The sequence below is a fragment of the Cydia fagiglandana genome, chromosome 5, assembly GCF_963556715.1.
Source record: "Cydia fagiglandana chromosome 5, ilCydFagi1.1, whole genome shotgun sequence".
NCBI classification, from domain to species: domain Eukaryota; kingdom Metazoa; phylum Arthropoda; class Insecta; order Lepidoptera; family Tortricidae; genus Cydia; species Cydia fagiglandana.
In genome coordinates this window covers 6,445,828-6,461,299 of record NC_085936.1, presented here as the reverse complement: position 1 = coordinate 6,461,299, position 15,472 = coordinate 6,445,828, and the positions used below count along the sequence as shown (strand labels likewise).

General features: G+C 36.3%; 1 long non-coding RNA gene across 1 annotated transcript; it reads left to right on the top strand.

Annotated features, from left to right (window-relative positions):
• Window positions 1-901: 901 nt before the first annotated feature.
• On the top strand, window positions 902-1,983 carry LOC134664351 (uncharacterized). The gene is made up of 2 exons (XR_010098240.1): window positions 902-1,038; window positions 1,666-1,983. It is a non-coding gene; the product is annotated as an uncharacterized LOC134664351 (long non-coding RNA).
• The last annotated feature ends 13,489 nt before the right edge of the window (window positions 1,984-15,472 follow it).

Here is a 15,472-nt window from a genome sequence, read left to right as displayed (position 1 = left end):
ATTCATAATTTGGGTCATTTTCAACAACGGTTTTTTACTATTTGGCAAAATAAAACTTTGCATGAACGGCGTACGCGGGGAAGGCTACCTACGCGGGTAGCGAGTACCTACTTGCTCCCTTGGAGTGGCCGGCGTTGGCCCATCGTGTAGAGGAGCCATTACAGTGTATTTATTTCATTCGGAGGCATAATTATTATATTAAGTCTTTTCATAGTGTGGGAGTAGGTATGTTGTAAGTATATTTAAAAATAAAATGTAGGCTCCTCATACTGACCAACATTCGTGACGTTCGCAATCAAAAGGTACCACTTTATCCTTGCCATAAGGACTCTCTGACAGGTTATTTGTATAAAGATACAATCTGCTTTGCCTTAAGGTTGACTGGTAGAGAATGCTTTTGGCATTAAGTCCGCCTTTTGTACGATAAGTTTTCTTTTGTGCAATAAAGTTTAAATAAATAAATAAATAATATAGGATTATACAGTGTGTTTTCTGTAACAGGAGCAATAAATTAAACTGTAGGCTGTACTCCTCAAACTAACCAACATTTGTTAACCCTTTACCAGGCCAAGGGAAATATTCCACCCACATCTTATATCGGTTACCGTAGTCAGGTTTTAACTCCAAACCACCTACAAAATATTTTGTCAATCCCTGAAAATATTATTTTATGATCTTCATTCACAACACGCTTCTAAATTGCGTAATATATCTTTGGCAGCCATTTCAATTCACTTGAACGCTAATTTCAGCAAACTACGGAGAAATTCGAACACTTTCCATAATTTCTATGAAACAGAAGTACATAGATCGAACAATTTTTTGATATTTTGTAGATTTTGAGTGTTGAAAGCAAATGTAATCGTAAACATTGCTAAATATTCATGAATTATTGTGTATGACCAGAATTAGGATGTGGGTTGACATTATCCCATGGCCTTATTAGAGTTTAACTGTGTGGGAGCTATTTTTCCCATGGCCCGGTAAATTGTCTTGTCATGTCATAAAAACTCACGTAAGTAATAAAACAGTTTTTGTGTTCAACCTAGAGCGAATTCATGTACCTAGCTATAAAATCTCCTTTTAAAGGCTTTCCCTGAAGAATTTCTTCTTGTAGATAGTATCATAAAATTGAATAATTGTGTTGCTTTTAACCAAAAAGTAATGAGGTAAGTATTTATCCCATTGCCTGTCTAGGTGTGAGACTGTGTTACTTACAAAAAATAAATACGTACCGAGAATGCCCTTAAACGAATTAGGTACCTACTCGTATTTTTGATACAGCCTGTATACTTAAAAATAAATAACAAAAACCAAAGAGCCCCAAAATCTAATCGGGTCATGGGAAGAATAGTTCCCACACAGGCAAATTCTAGCCAGGCAATGGGATAGAGTCATCCCACATCCTAATTCTGGTCATATCACAAGGACGCAGGAGTATTTAGCAAAATATATGATTATATTACCTTACAATCATTAAAATCATGAAAATAACAAAAAATGGTTCTATATATCTGCTTGTGTTTTTCTTAAATTCAGTAAAGTGTTCGAATTTGTAAACAAACCACTAACATCACTGGTCAAGTGGATTTAAATGGCTGCTAAAGATATATTATTGGATTTTGAAGCGTGCCATGAATGAAGATCATAAAATAATGTTTTCAGTGATTGATATAATGGTTCGTAGGAGATTTGGAGTTAAACCTTGACTATTATAACCGATATAAGATGTGGGTGGAATATATCCCTTGGCCTGATCAAGAATATAATAAGACAAAATCTAGTATGACAGTTCATTACTTAGACAGGCGATGGGATAACCGTAACCCACATTTTTATTTCTGGTTTAGAGGAAGATCTCCGACTTTCATAAATACATTTTTTACAAGGCGTTCAATACGGTTGCAACAGCATATAAAGTACGTATTAAGACACGCTGGTTCTTCGGGGCCTGGTAAAGGGTTAAGCAACTTTTGAAAATAACTCATGTTTTGATTTTTATTACACTTTAAAGTTTATTCTAAGACGCAATGTATTGCAAATTTGGTTATGTTAAAAGCGTGACAAGTAACGTCAACACTGATGTCAGCGTACATTGAAGGCAATATTTATTTTGTATGAAAAAGAGGAAGTCTAAAGGATACATAATTTTTAAAAGTTGCTGAACAAATGTTGGTCGGTTTGAGGAGTACAGCCTTTAGTTTAATTTAATTCTCCTGTTACAGGAAGCACCCTGTATAGTCTTGTTGCTAATGTTTTATACAATGTTTGCTTTATTTTGAATGAACTGTAAAATGTCTGTAAAATTAACCGCAGAATGCAACTGTTTACGGACATTTACCGGACATTTTGGTGCTCAAACTGGATTAACGTTAAGACAAATACGTGTCGTATTCCAATCGTTTATTGTGGACGAGCGAGCCGCAGATTAGCTTGAAGGCTTGAACCAATGTACAATGACAAGTCTAGAGATGCAACGGATAGTTGTTTGGCCGGATACCGGATACCGGATATTCGGCCTGACCATCGGCCTAATATCCGGTATCCGGCCGCCGAATATTCCGCCAGCGGAACTATACCTACATTTCGGTTTTTCAGGTGCGCATTCTGCAGGTTTGACCTGTTTCCTAGTAAACGTTCGCGCGGACTCATTTCTAGGTTCGAAATGAGTGTGCGTGCAAGTCAGTGGAATGATTAAATTGTTTTAAAATAATCCAATTTGTTTACTCCGAAATCAAGCAATGTTACTATCCGATATCCGGTCGGATAGTAGGTCACTATCCGGTATCCGGCTGATTAGTAAAATAATGGCCGGATAGGCCGGATACCGGATAGTAACCGGATATCCGGTGCATATCTCTTATGACAACACAAAATGAAAATGATTAACATGGTAGGTACAATTGATAAAAACGCACCTGTAACGGGGGTGCGAAACTCCTGACTTCGGCCAAACTCAGCTCAGCATTGCTCCGAGCAATTATTAGGGTTGACACAACTTGACGTCCCTTTGCGTGCACGACCACAGATAAGATAATGGTTTGAATTTTGACAACTCTAAATAGCCGAAAGGGATATGTGCCATATATTAGAAAGGGACAGCATTATTCGACCCTGAACCGCTGTCAAACTTCAGTTTTGTAGGAAGTTTCCTTTATGTACAGGACTACTATTAATTATTCAGTGACTGTAAGTAGAATGAAGCAACATAGGTAGTTCCTTAAGTTTCGTATCGGTGGGAATGTATAGTATCTGTAGTATGCTTTACACTGGTTCGACCGGTCGACTATCCGGAAAGCAAACTGGTCCAGTCGTAAAACCTCTCATTCACACTTGCACATTCGTCGCAAGAATAAAAGAGATAGACGACCATCAGTTTGGTTTTGGTTAATTTGCGCATAGTTTCGTCAGCGTTTCGCACTAAAAGAGAATACACGTCGGCTATGTACCTAATACATATTTACCGCAATGGCCGCGATTATTGTTATTTCCATAGTTTATCAAATACATCAGCTCAAAACCAGTATATTTGTAACCTTGATACCCGTAGCAGCTATAGAAAACCACAGATCATGCTTATACTAGTCTATGACCAGTCTTGTTTGTGAATAGTGTTCCTGTCGGGGTGTTCCCGCCCGTCAATTAGGCAAAATCGCAGATTTGGCGGCGCGCCCGCGCAGTTGTTGCGGGCTTCTGCGCAGGAGTCGAGACGGAACGCCCACCTTATATGGCTGTTGCATTTGTGTTCTGATTTGTTTTATGTGGCACTGGAAAAAAGACGCAGTGCTGCTATACAGCTATAAACTATTTAAGTATAAAGTACTTAAGTACTCTTTCTCTCTTCTACGCAAGGAGTAAAGAGTTGGTAAAGAGTAAAAGGGGCGAAATCGCTTATGGTAGAACAGTTTTAAAGTGTCCATCATCATCATCAGTCAGTTGTAAATAAAAGTTCCAGATCTCTCCAGAGTAGCGCTAGAGTAGCTAAGGACGTAGGCGTTATTGACGGAGTGAAGTGTGCTGTCAAATATTTGAATTTTTTTATCAAATTATCTAGGTATTGTAGCGCCACCTATTTAAGGTTTTTTGACGGACACTTTTTGATACATGGAGATTCTTTTCCTATACTTCTAATCTAAGCATTTCTTCCAGTTGTCATTGCTTTGGGCCCTAGCCAAGATGACAACTGTACATCGACAAACGCCAAACGCGACGAAAAATCGCAGAAGAAGTCATTCTGTTAATATTTTCGGCAAATCACGAACGTTCATTAAATCAATCCGAATTTGGGCTTTTACGTGTGTGAGTGAATGCGACCATTTAACCTCTAGCCACCCAGAGACCTATAAAAAGGTCTCTTATTCCATTCTAATTTGAACTTTCTGTTGACAAAATAAAATTTCTTTTTGCTTGGCAAGGTTTGAGGTATGGGCGGCTAGAAGTTAATGCATGTCGGACGTACGACTAATTTAATGAGGCTACGTAGGTGCCAATTATCGTTTGATTTGTCGCCATCAAGGTTGTGTATGTTCCCGGAAATGCAATGAAGCACCCTTCACGTCTGTTATAAATGGTGTAAATGTTGACACATTATTAGCAGGCGTGGATACATATATTTGATTATGAGAGACCAAGAAAAGTCTGCAGCGATTTTGATAGCCCACGCAGTGCAAGTGTTATTTTATACGTCATAATTTCATAGAAGTTTGACGGTTAAAATAACATTTGCACTGCGTGGGCTATCAATATCTCTGCAAACTTTTCTGGTTCTAACTCTACACAAACTCTAATATTTTCAAGAATATCGTTGGAGAAGTTTCAGGCTATTTTGTTTTCTAATAAAAAAACCGGGCAAGTGCGAGTCGGACTCGCGCACGAAGGGTTCCGTACCATAATGCAAAAAAAAAAAGCAAAAAAAAAAAACGGTCACCCATCCAAGTACTGACCACTCCCAACGTTGCTTAACTTTGGTCAAAAATCACGTTTGTTGTATGGGAGCCCCATTTAAATCTTTATTTTATTCTGTTTTTCCTTAAGCTCAATTAAGCTTGTATTGTTGATAATAGATAGATATAAATATAAATAAGTACTTAAATAAAAAGAAAAAAACATAATTTCATTACTTGTCATTGTCATTGCCATACAGTTAGCTTCCTCCAACTCTAGTTGTATTTTTAGTTCGTTTTTTTAGCATTAGAAAGAACTTCGCAGAAGTAAGCTTGTGGTTCCAAATCCGGCACTTTTAGCGGTAATAATTTGAAGTAAAGTATATGTATTGACCATGCTACATTACATAATTCAATGATTATTAACAGTTAAAGAGCCTGATAAAAACTGCACGCTTGCTTCTGTGGAGTTCTTTCTAATGCTAAAAAAAACGAACTATATGTATTGTACACATAGGTACTTGTATTACGGAATAGGTGAACTAGATACCGGCCGGTAGTTTAGTTAGTAAATTGAAAAAATACTAGTTTTTAAATTAGGCCTTTTAAGGTGGTTTCTGGGCTGGTTTCGTTGCACAAGAGTTCTGGGTTTAACCACACGATTGTAACTGCATTAGTTATAAGTAAATTTATAATTTTCTAAATTTACGAAATTGTCAATAATTTTGAATGACGCAAATGCAATAATTAGGTAGATATAATAGCTCGAACGCCGCTACTAAAGAATATCAATGTTATTCTGCCCTACCCAAGCTCTACCTACCGGAAAATGGATATAGGTACAATTCGCAACTACCCGTGATTAAACTAAGCTTTTTCTGATTGTTAAGTTAGGTGAAGGTATCATACTACATTCATTGAATTTGTTTTTCATAAAACACAATTTAACCGAATCATTAGGGGATTTTGGTATTAAGAAAAGGTATTCAAAAAAAAGGTAATATAGGTATAGGATAGATAGTTGCCGAGAGGATCGAATGGATTTACCCGAGTTGGAAGTTAAGCGACACATATATAGGTATGGATTTGTTATGGGTATGGTTCACCAGAAATGTCACTGTTGACAGCTCACATACAACAAAAACAAATCAAACGTATTCGCAACCGGTTATTACAATCAGAATAAGACTACGTAGATTTAGGTAGAGTACATGAAAACTCTTGAAGATCTGTTCATCCGATTTAACTTCTGCTATTGCGTCGATGCACTAAATATAACTAGCTAAGGTTAAATAAATCTCGATGCACGTATTTGACGTATTAGCTTCGTTTATTAGCTATATCTATGCCATCTAGATGTTCACTGTTTGTAAATAGAAGATATAAAACGCGAGTACAATAGTGAGTAACAATCAATTTGATTTTGAACTTTAATGAAAGGGAGAAAAAGTCGTATTTTGCATTCTAAGGTTGATCTGGATAACTATGAAACTCAGTTATTCCTTGACCTGGCAAAGGTTGACGTTGACCGTGAGTTTATTTACTTAAACACCGTAATTTCATAAACATAACGGCGTCTTGACAAGTGTTGTGCAACCTTACCCTAATGGCCACGGGATGTGGCGTTAAAAAAGCGTGCCGTGGAGTTAAAAAAAATAGAAAATGTCGCGGTGATGACGATATCTAGGATGATGGCATTGATGGCACATGTTATCTCAACCACTTATGGTTACTCAGTATTTGAGCAAGAGTAATTTGAGTAATTTCTGATTGAATCGGTAATCTGAAATGTTGATTGGAAGTATTCTCTTCAAGCACTTGTGCGTTAATTGGCATTATTATTAACGGAATGATAAGTAGTCCTATTTCACTAGCTAAATGTGAGCATTAAGAATGCTGATTACCGAATCAATCAGAAATCCACATAGTTAACAGGATGTAATCCTTCCATGCATCTTGCAATTCCTCTAGGTGGGAAACTATAAGAAATAATTACCTCTTAGGAACGCAGTGTTACTTAAATGTAGGGGAGAGCGGGGTTAAACGTGACGATTTTCATAAAATACAAATTTGATCTATGAACAACAACAGTGTGAATAAGGTATGTGGGTTGCGCTATATTAAATAATGATTATTTGCGTTTCTGAGTAGCGATATTATTTTGTGCATCGTTAAACAGTTTTTTTACCAGATTTTTTTTTATGAGATAGGTCGGAACGGAACAACTAACCCTACTATGGGGCGGGTTGTTCCGTTGCTAAAATTTATAACTTATCCGTCAAATATTTAAATCTCAGTTCACACACGCTAAAAGAGTATTTTGCAGTTCGTCGAAATATATGATAATTTTTTGTGTACTATCGACAGATAGTAAAAAAATCCAAAGCAAAAATGTGATTATCCGTGGGGTTCGTTGTGCCCTCGTTTTTGATTTATTTTATAACCATAACCATACCTACTATTCTACTATAATGGAAGCAACGAAAACGACTCCTGCAACCGCATAGTGGTCTGACTTTTCGCGACAAACATCATACGAATCGCTCCATGGTTTACTTGCGTTCCTATTCCCATCGGATCAACTTACCTCCGGCACGTTTAACCCCGCTTCCCCCCTAGTTGGGTGGTGTAACTTATAATTATAATCATTCGATCTTTATAATTTTTACATTTTCAACCTACAAGTTGCCTCCAGAAACTCGCGAACTAAATTGACATGAGTTTGACAAATAAAATGATACCAGGAATAGCAAAGAAAAAATAGTCAGGGGTATATGTCGATAAAATGATATCGATAAGTAAGATGCACTTACTACCCATGTGATAATTATAAAGGGGTCACAAACGATTTCGATTTGGATGAATGTGACGAGAAAAGTGGTTGATTCGATTGTAAGATTGTGACGTTACCAATCAAATCAGGAGGTGCGGATGTGAAACTGACAAATTTCAATGTTAAGACGAAATAGGAGCTGAGTTTAAATATTTTAGGTAAATATACCCATCTTGCTAAGGGAAGCGGCTCCTAAAACTAGTGCGATAAGGACAAGGCGAAAAACCCTGCGTAAAAATCTCAAAAATCGAGGTTTCTTACTCGATTGTTTCCTCCTCCAAAACTTAACCAATCGTAACCAAATTTGGAAATCTAAATGATTATGAAATTATCTGTGCCATACCGTTTTGCTTTTTTGGCTAATTGATATCAGTTTTGAATACTACGCCTCTCATTGCGGCATAGTCTCTAGCGCCTTACAAAACAAAAATATCAATAAAAGCAAAACGGTCCGACACAGATATTGAGATATTGACAATATTAATCTGTGTTGAAAAAATCATTGCTCTAGCTAGCATCAAAACCCACGGAGGAAACAGTCGAGTATGTTTGTATGGAGATATGACCACTCCTGTTGGCTCTTAATATGCAGGTTTGGGGGCAAGTTGTTTATATCAAGAGGTCGCGGTTGTCGCCATAAATCTAAAATTGGTGATTTAATTTTATACCATGTGACCGGTAGATGAGATTGATCGATAAATAAAGTTACACCAAGAAAAGTCTGCAGCGATTTTGATAGACCACGCAGTGCAACTGTTATTTAATATCTACGTCATAATTTCATAGAATTTTGACGTTTGAAATAATACTTGTACTGCGTGGGCTATTAAAATCGCTGCTGACTTTTTTTGGTTTAACTGTATTTAAATTCTGACCTAAGGCCCCCCCACATCTAGCGTCTTTCGAGCGTCGGCGTCTACAACTCTATGGCCGCTGCTCGACGCAACGTCGACGCAACTGCGCAGCGACGTCATTTTCCATAGCGCTGACCAGACGCCGACAGACGCCGACGCTCGAAAGACGCTAGATGTAGGGGGCCCTAATTGTCAACTTGAATGTCCAGTTTAGGGACTGGTCTTCTTTACAATCAAAGCAATAGAGATCACCGAGACGATTTAATTTTTACGTCCACACCACACAAAATAAATGAGAAATCTTATTTCCCCGTCTGGGTCGGCCTTATTTGTATTTTGAGCCAAAATCACTGTTTCTATGTTATCATCTACAACTTGTTACTCTAGCTGTAAGTTTTCCTAACAAATAAAATAAAATAAATATAGTAAAATATGTATTTAATTACCTACAATATGTTTATCCAATATCCTTGTATCTATTACTATAAAATTGCATAATTTTCGAAATACCAAGTAAAAATTGTAAAATAATTTAAATTACCTCCTTAAAGATACATTTTAACTGACCGCGCAACAGTAGCGCCGCTAGCGGTGAATTCTCGCGATATTCTCCAATTCAAACTTTTTTGAAAATATCGATATGAACAGCACTGGCCAAACTGTGGTATCATTTGTGCACATTGACCTGTCAATTTAGTTCGCGAGATTCTGGAGGCAACCTTAGCAATAAGTAATTTCAAACCATCAAAGTTTAGATACCTATAATACCTATATATATAATATTGTCGCCTAGTCACTTCGCCTTCCGCCAATTTCTTGTGTCAAATATTAGAGGCCCTGAACGGTATCTCCTTAACCTTCAAACGTGTGTATGTATACTTATTCCTATACAAACCCTTAACCTATTTTGCAGCCGATCCGTCTGTGTGATTCTGACGTCATGTTCCTAAGCGTTACGTGTCTATTCGTGGGCTATAAAAATTAACAGCAGTCAATAGTTATTTTTGGGTCGATCAACTATTTCTTGTTGTTGTTGTAAGCCAGGGGACAATATTGACACAGTTAGAACAAATGTTGTACCAAGTTCTACTAACAAGCTTAGTAGATGGTCCATTACCACTGTTAATTTAAATGACATAAAGTTCGACGTAGCCATGGCAACGACGAGTGATGAAGTAAAGTTGAATCACCCTTTTAACTATGTTTTCAACAATTTCCTAAGACCTTTAAGGTGACAGTCCATTTCCAACGACAACTGCACTACTGTTCATTTTACTATGGAAATTGACAATGACAGGCGACGCGTTCAGTACCGGTAGTGCAACTGCGGTTAGAAATGGAATGTTACCCTTACTGACTACTACCGCAACGTTTCGGTGCCATAAAAGTTAAGGCTTTTAATAAAAAGATTCAATGTACATTAATAATTCCCAGTACCTTTGTGGTGTGTAGCCTCAGCGTATAAATGAACTATATATAAATCATTTAACCGAAATGATAAATGGTATAACTAAATAGACTGTATTATGTTATGAGCTCATGTGAACTAAATAAAACATGGGCGCGTATATAGCGCATCTATATTTCAAAGCAGTAACTCGACTACTTTTTAGGGTTCCGTACTCAAAGGGTAAAACGGGACCCTATTACTAAGACTTCGCTGTCCGTCCGTCCGTCCGTCTGTCACCAGGCTGTATCTCACGAACCGTGATAGCTAGACAGTTGAAATTTTCACAGATGATGTATTTCTGTTGCCGCTATAACAACAAATACTAAAAACAGAATAAAACAAAGATTTAAATGGGGCTCCCATACAACATACGTGATTTTTGACCAAAGTTAAAGCAACGTCGGGAGTGGTCAGTACTTGGATGGGTGACCGTTTTTTTTGCTTTTTTTTTTTGTATTTTTTTGCATTATGGTACGGAACCCTTCGTGCGCGAGTCCGACTCGCACTTGCCCGGTTTTGTTTAAAAATCATACGACTCTATTAAATTGTTCAGCAGAAAAATCGTAATGAGTACAATTTTATAAGAGTGTGTGATCATAATCATAGAGGGAAGAAGTAGTTATCCTCCAGTTAAAGACTTGAAGCCCTATTCAAATTTTTATTTTGGTATCGGCGAATAACTAAAGGACATCATTTTGAAGTCAAAATGTAAACAAGACGTTCAAATTGTCTTGAACCTTTCCAGAGAAAAGTTTGGTAACTGCTTGTGTTTAAACTGTGCTCGTATGAACGGGGTTTGGAGGGTATTTACAGATTGAGTGTTCGGCGTTAAAACACGCACATGCGTACGAGTTCGTGGAAACGGCATGGAAATAAATCTAATAATTTAATGTCGGTGTTTAATTTGCACTGGTTGCACATTTAACGACCGACAGATCTTACAGGGAACAAGATTTTAAAAAGATGTAAGCTAAAATGGGCCATTATCTTAGTTTCACTGGCATAAAAAAGTATCCTCAAAATAAATAATTTTGTACTTATAGTTTAGGTACTAATTAAACTGAGTTACGTACGTAGTTAAAACGTACGTTGGGACACGATAAAGTTAAAGTAGTTCATAATTCGATAACTACATATTACACTTCATATGGTATACGTTAGGTACATACTTACTTTCTAATTATATGTACCTTAGGGTGGTTCAAAAATCTTTTATTTTTTATTTTTGACGGGGCACCCCCTTATTTTGTTACACTTATTATGCTGATAAAATACACCAAGTTTCGTAATTTTATCTCAACTACAAGGGGGTGCTCAACCACTTTGAAAATTTTGTATGATTTTGTATGTTGTATGAAAACCAAAAAAAACAAGTATTTATTATTCAGAATTTTATTTAACTATCTGTTTTCACATTATTTGCACATGTGATTTATAAGTTTTTAAGTAGAAAAACATTTTTATTTCTATTTTTTATAATTTTTCAAAAGTAAAATTGTTAGAAATTCACCTAAAAAATTATTAAAAATAGAAATAAAAATGCTTTTTCACCAAATAACTTTTAAATCACACTTTCAAATAAAACTACTACGTACATAAAACTTAAAAAAAAATACTTGATTTTTTTGAATTTCATACTACTTTGAAAAATTTCAAAGTGTTTGAGCACCCCCTTATAGTTGAGATAAGATTACAAAACTTGGCATATTTAGTCAACAGAACAAGTATAACAAAATGAGAGGGTGCCGCTTCCTCTAGCTAGAGTTTGAATTTTTCCCATACAAACGTGAACCACCCTAATGTACCTATGCCTCTACTATCAGTTGGCAGAGTATTTTTCACTTACTTTCAGTGAATAAACGTGCCGTGTGTCACGTTTTACGTTTCTTTACGGTCTTATGTACCTAACTTCACTCCACTCCAAACGATGTTGTCCCTTTCTAAGTATACTATAAAACAGAGCAAGAGTTATATCGGAGTTTTATACAGCGCCTCTAGGATTCACCTATAGAACTAAATAACAAAATTAACACATTTTCTCACGTCTACGTAATTTACTATCTATGCATCTCGCTCTCGCATATTAGTGCAAGTGAGATGCACAGAAAGTAATGTTACATATACTGATGGTAGCCGTCAATATGGAGGGTAGAGGTAAGGAGAATCCTTTATGACTTTATGAGAAAACTCCTTTATGGGAGAATATTTGCAAAAAGTGGGCACGCTGTCAGCTATTATATTTTTTCTAAATCTCTCCAGAGTAGCGAAAAAAAGAAAACCCATAAACCTAGTTTTTCATTGTATCAATACCGTACTAAAAATCATGGAGAATGGAAGATACTCGTATTTACAAGTGGAAAAACGTTTTCTCTTTTTGTATGGACGATTACGTAGTATACTTCCCTCTTAAGGTTTTTGACGGACACTTTTTCATTATTAATTACATGGAGATTGTATTCCTTACCTCTACCATCCACTAAGAGCATTTAGAAGGGACATGTCATCGCTGTCATTTTCTTTACAAAACAGTCTGCCGATTTTTGCGGGGGAGGGGACGTCAAATGTATTGCTATTTCTACATGATTTGTACGTAACGTACAAATAGCCATGTCAGTCCATACAAAAGTTTGCACAATTGTGTTTTTCGGCAGAGGGGTAAGTAATAATGTCAACAAAAAAATAAAGAGTATACCTACGAGACTACTACGACTATGATATTTGATTTATTCGGTTGTCAATATAAAACAAATGTAGGTGTTCTTTCTTCCCGTATGAGACGCCATTACTATGTAGTCTTGCTTGAGATTAATAAACATTACCTATATGGTGTTCAAACAAGCTTTTCTTTCCTGCTTGGAACCCTAATCCTAAATCCTAACAGTAAGCACTCAGTGGCCACTCCAGTTATTAAATGCTCTAAGACCAATTTTGTCACTTTGTTACTGACTCAACCTTCATTCTACAATTTTTTAAAGATTTGACGTTGCCATAGTTACGAAAATAATAAACACATCAATGTTAGTAAACAATGTATAAATTAAAATATATTGTATTCAAGACAAAAATTGCAAAATATGATAATTACGTAAACATCATTAATAATCGAGTTAAAATTATGACTTTGCGTGTTAAAAAATAGGAAGCAAAGTATACGGCGCGATTATACAGGCTACTTTTGGCTACATATTTATTACCTATGATGAAAATAGTACACACATGAGAAGAAATCTTAAAATAGGTATGTATTATAATGGTCCGCTTCAGTCCGCATCATGACAGCGGCCGTCTCCTACTGCTAAGTAACATTATCTAATAGAGTGTGCGGAAAGAGAAGAGTCGTGAAATTTAGGGGAGCCCATACATTATACCTACGACTCTTCTCTTTCCGCACAGACCCTACGTATGACCTTAATAGCGATCTTAATTTTATACTACCTATATGATCTCGAGTATATTTCAGTGCCAAGCGCCCCATTTCCAATACAAAATGAACCCACGCTGCGGGTATTTGGCAATAAATGTGTTTTAAATTTTCAGATTCTGAACCACCAGCAAAAGTTTTTGAAGAAAGTTTTATATTTCCTGTTACCAAGTTGACATGAAAAACGAGTACCTACCAAACACAATAATTTGAACAACGGAAAATAAAATAATACTTACTTAGTAAAGAAAAATAAATAAACTCACAGAACATTTGTATGTTTTATTTTATTTAAGATAATAATGCTTAATAAAATACGTAGCAATTCTTGTGTAAATATTCTTACTATGTGTATGTTCTTACTATGTGTTATGTGCACCCAGCAACAAAAACAGCAACATGTCTATGTACCGCTCCTTGTATTGAGCCTTAATTCTTAATACATATGTAACTTCTACATGCATACGCATGCATACATGATGCAATCCGGGTTTTCAGGGAAATGTTGTTTTCAATCAGCTTCTTGCCTAAAACCAAAAACTGCTCGTAAGCAATGTGATTTTCGCAAATGTAGCAGTAGAAATAGGAAAATATGATGTCAAGTATAACTCATTACCTTTGTACTAAATCAGCCTTTTATCGAACTATTAATTGATTTATCCCTTAAAGTTTTGCTTGAAGTTCACATACTGTTATAAATTTATACATATTACGTTGAAAATTGCATTAATATTCGTGAAAAATCTGCGTATTTGTTGTGTTTACAAGTTGACAGAAATGTCACGTTGGAAACGCACGTATTTTTCCATAACATCTGTCACGTTTACTCGCGTAAAGTATTTACGCAGAATAATTCTGGCTCAGTTTTCATTATATAATTAGAAAGAGAGCGTTTTAGGTGTGAAGTTAGGCAAGTATGGAAAACTCGCGTAAAAACGTTTGTAACTCATGGTACAAATTGAAATTTTTAGTTCTTTACGTGACCGGTAGAGGCACTGTACAATTACTCCATACATTTTCCTTAACTTTCTCACTATCTTCACTTCTCACTGTCATTCACGGAACTCATAGTAGAGCTACTACATACTTATTAGGTATTATAATCGGATTTCATTACTCACTAACTCACTTTTTATGTTCATATTTCAACTATAGTTCGATATGATAGGAACCGGTTAATTCTGGTTTACGAATTGCGACCCCGAGTAAGGCGCTCTACGTGTCTCGCCTGCATTACTCCGCCGGGGCCGACGAGGTGGTGGAGTACGTCCGCCGGAAGACTGGCTACACGCTGAGGGTGCACCAGCTACAGTCGCGTCACTATGTGCACTTCAGTTCATTTGTGGTGCGCGTACCGCGGCCGCTGCAGGACACCATCGCAAGCGCAGACTTCTGGCCGAAGGGTGTGGTGTTTCGGCGGTACCGGGGCAATCTGCCGAATCCTACACCAAGTCAAACGACGCAACGGAGCCACGCTGTTACGTCGTCGCCCAAATCTAATGTTTAATTTGTCTTTGGTTTTTATTTGTAGTTTCTTTGTATTTATTGTATTTTATTTTGTAGTTTCACAGTGCCTTGGTTTTACTGTAATGCTGTGTTACTTATTTGACTAATAAATAAATAAATAAATAAATAAATAAATGATATCTATACCTATACAAGTTACGGTTGCACCATACATTGCATGCATTGTGCATTCTTTATAAATCAAAATCCGGAATCAATATTTCTATATTTTTTTAAATATTAAACAGGTACCTAGGTATATTACATATATAAAACTACACAAAAGTAATATGTTAGTCCCTAACTGTATGGTTTTACTGACAATAAGTTTTTTTTAAGATTTGTTTTTTGTAATTTTAAAGCCCTGTAGTTGTATCCAAGTTGAAGTTTTCTATAAACCAGATTGAATCTATTAAGGAATAAGCTAAATTAAAAGCTTCATCATCATATCACTCACATCATACACTTGCGACATTCGACCTTAATTACCCGCAATAAAGCTCACGCCACGTGGCTGCATCTCAG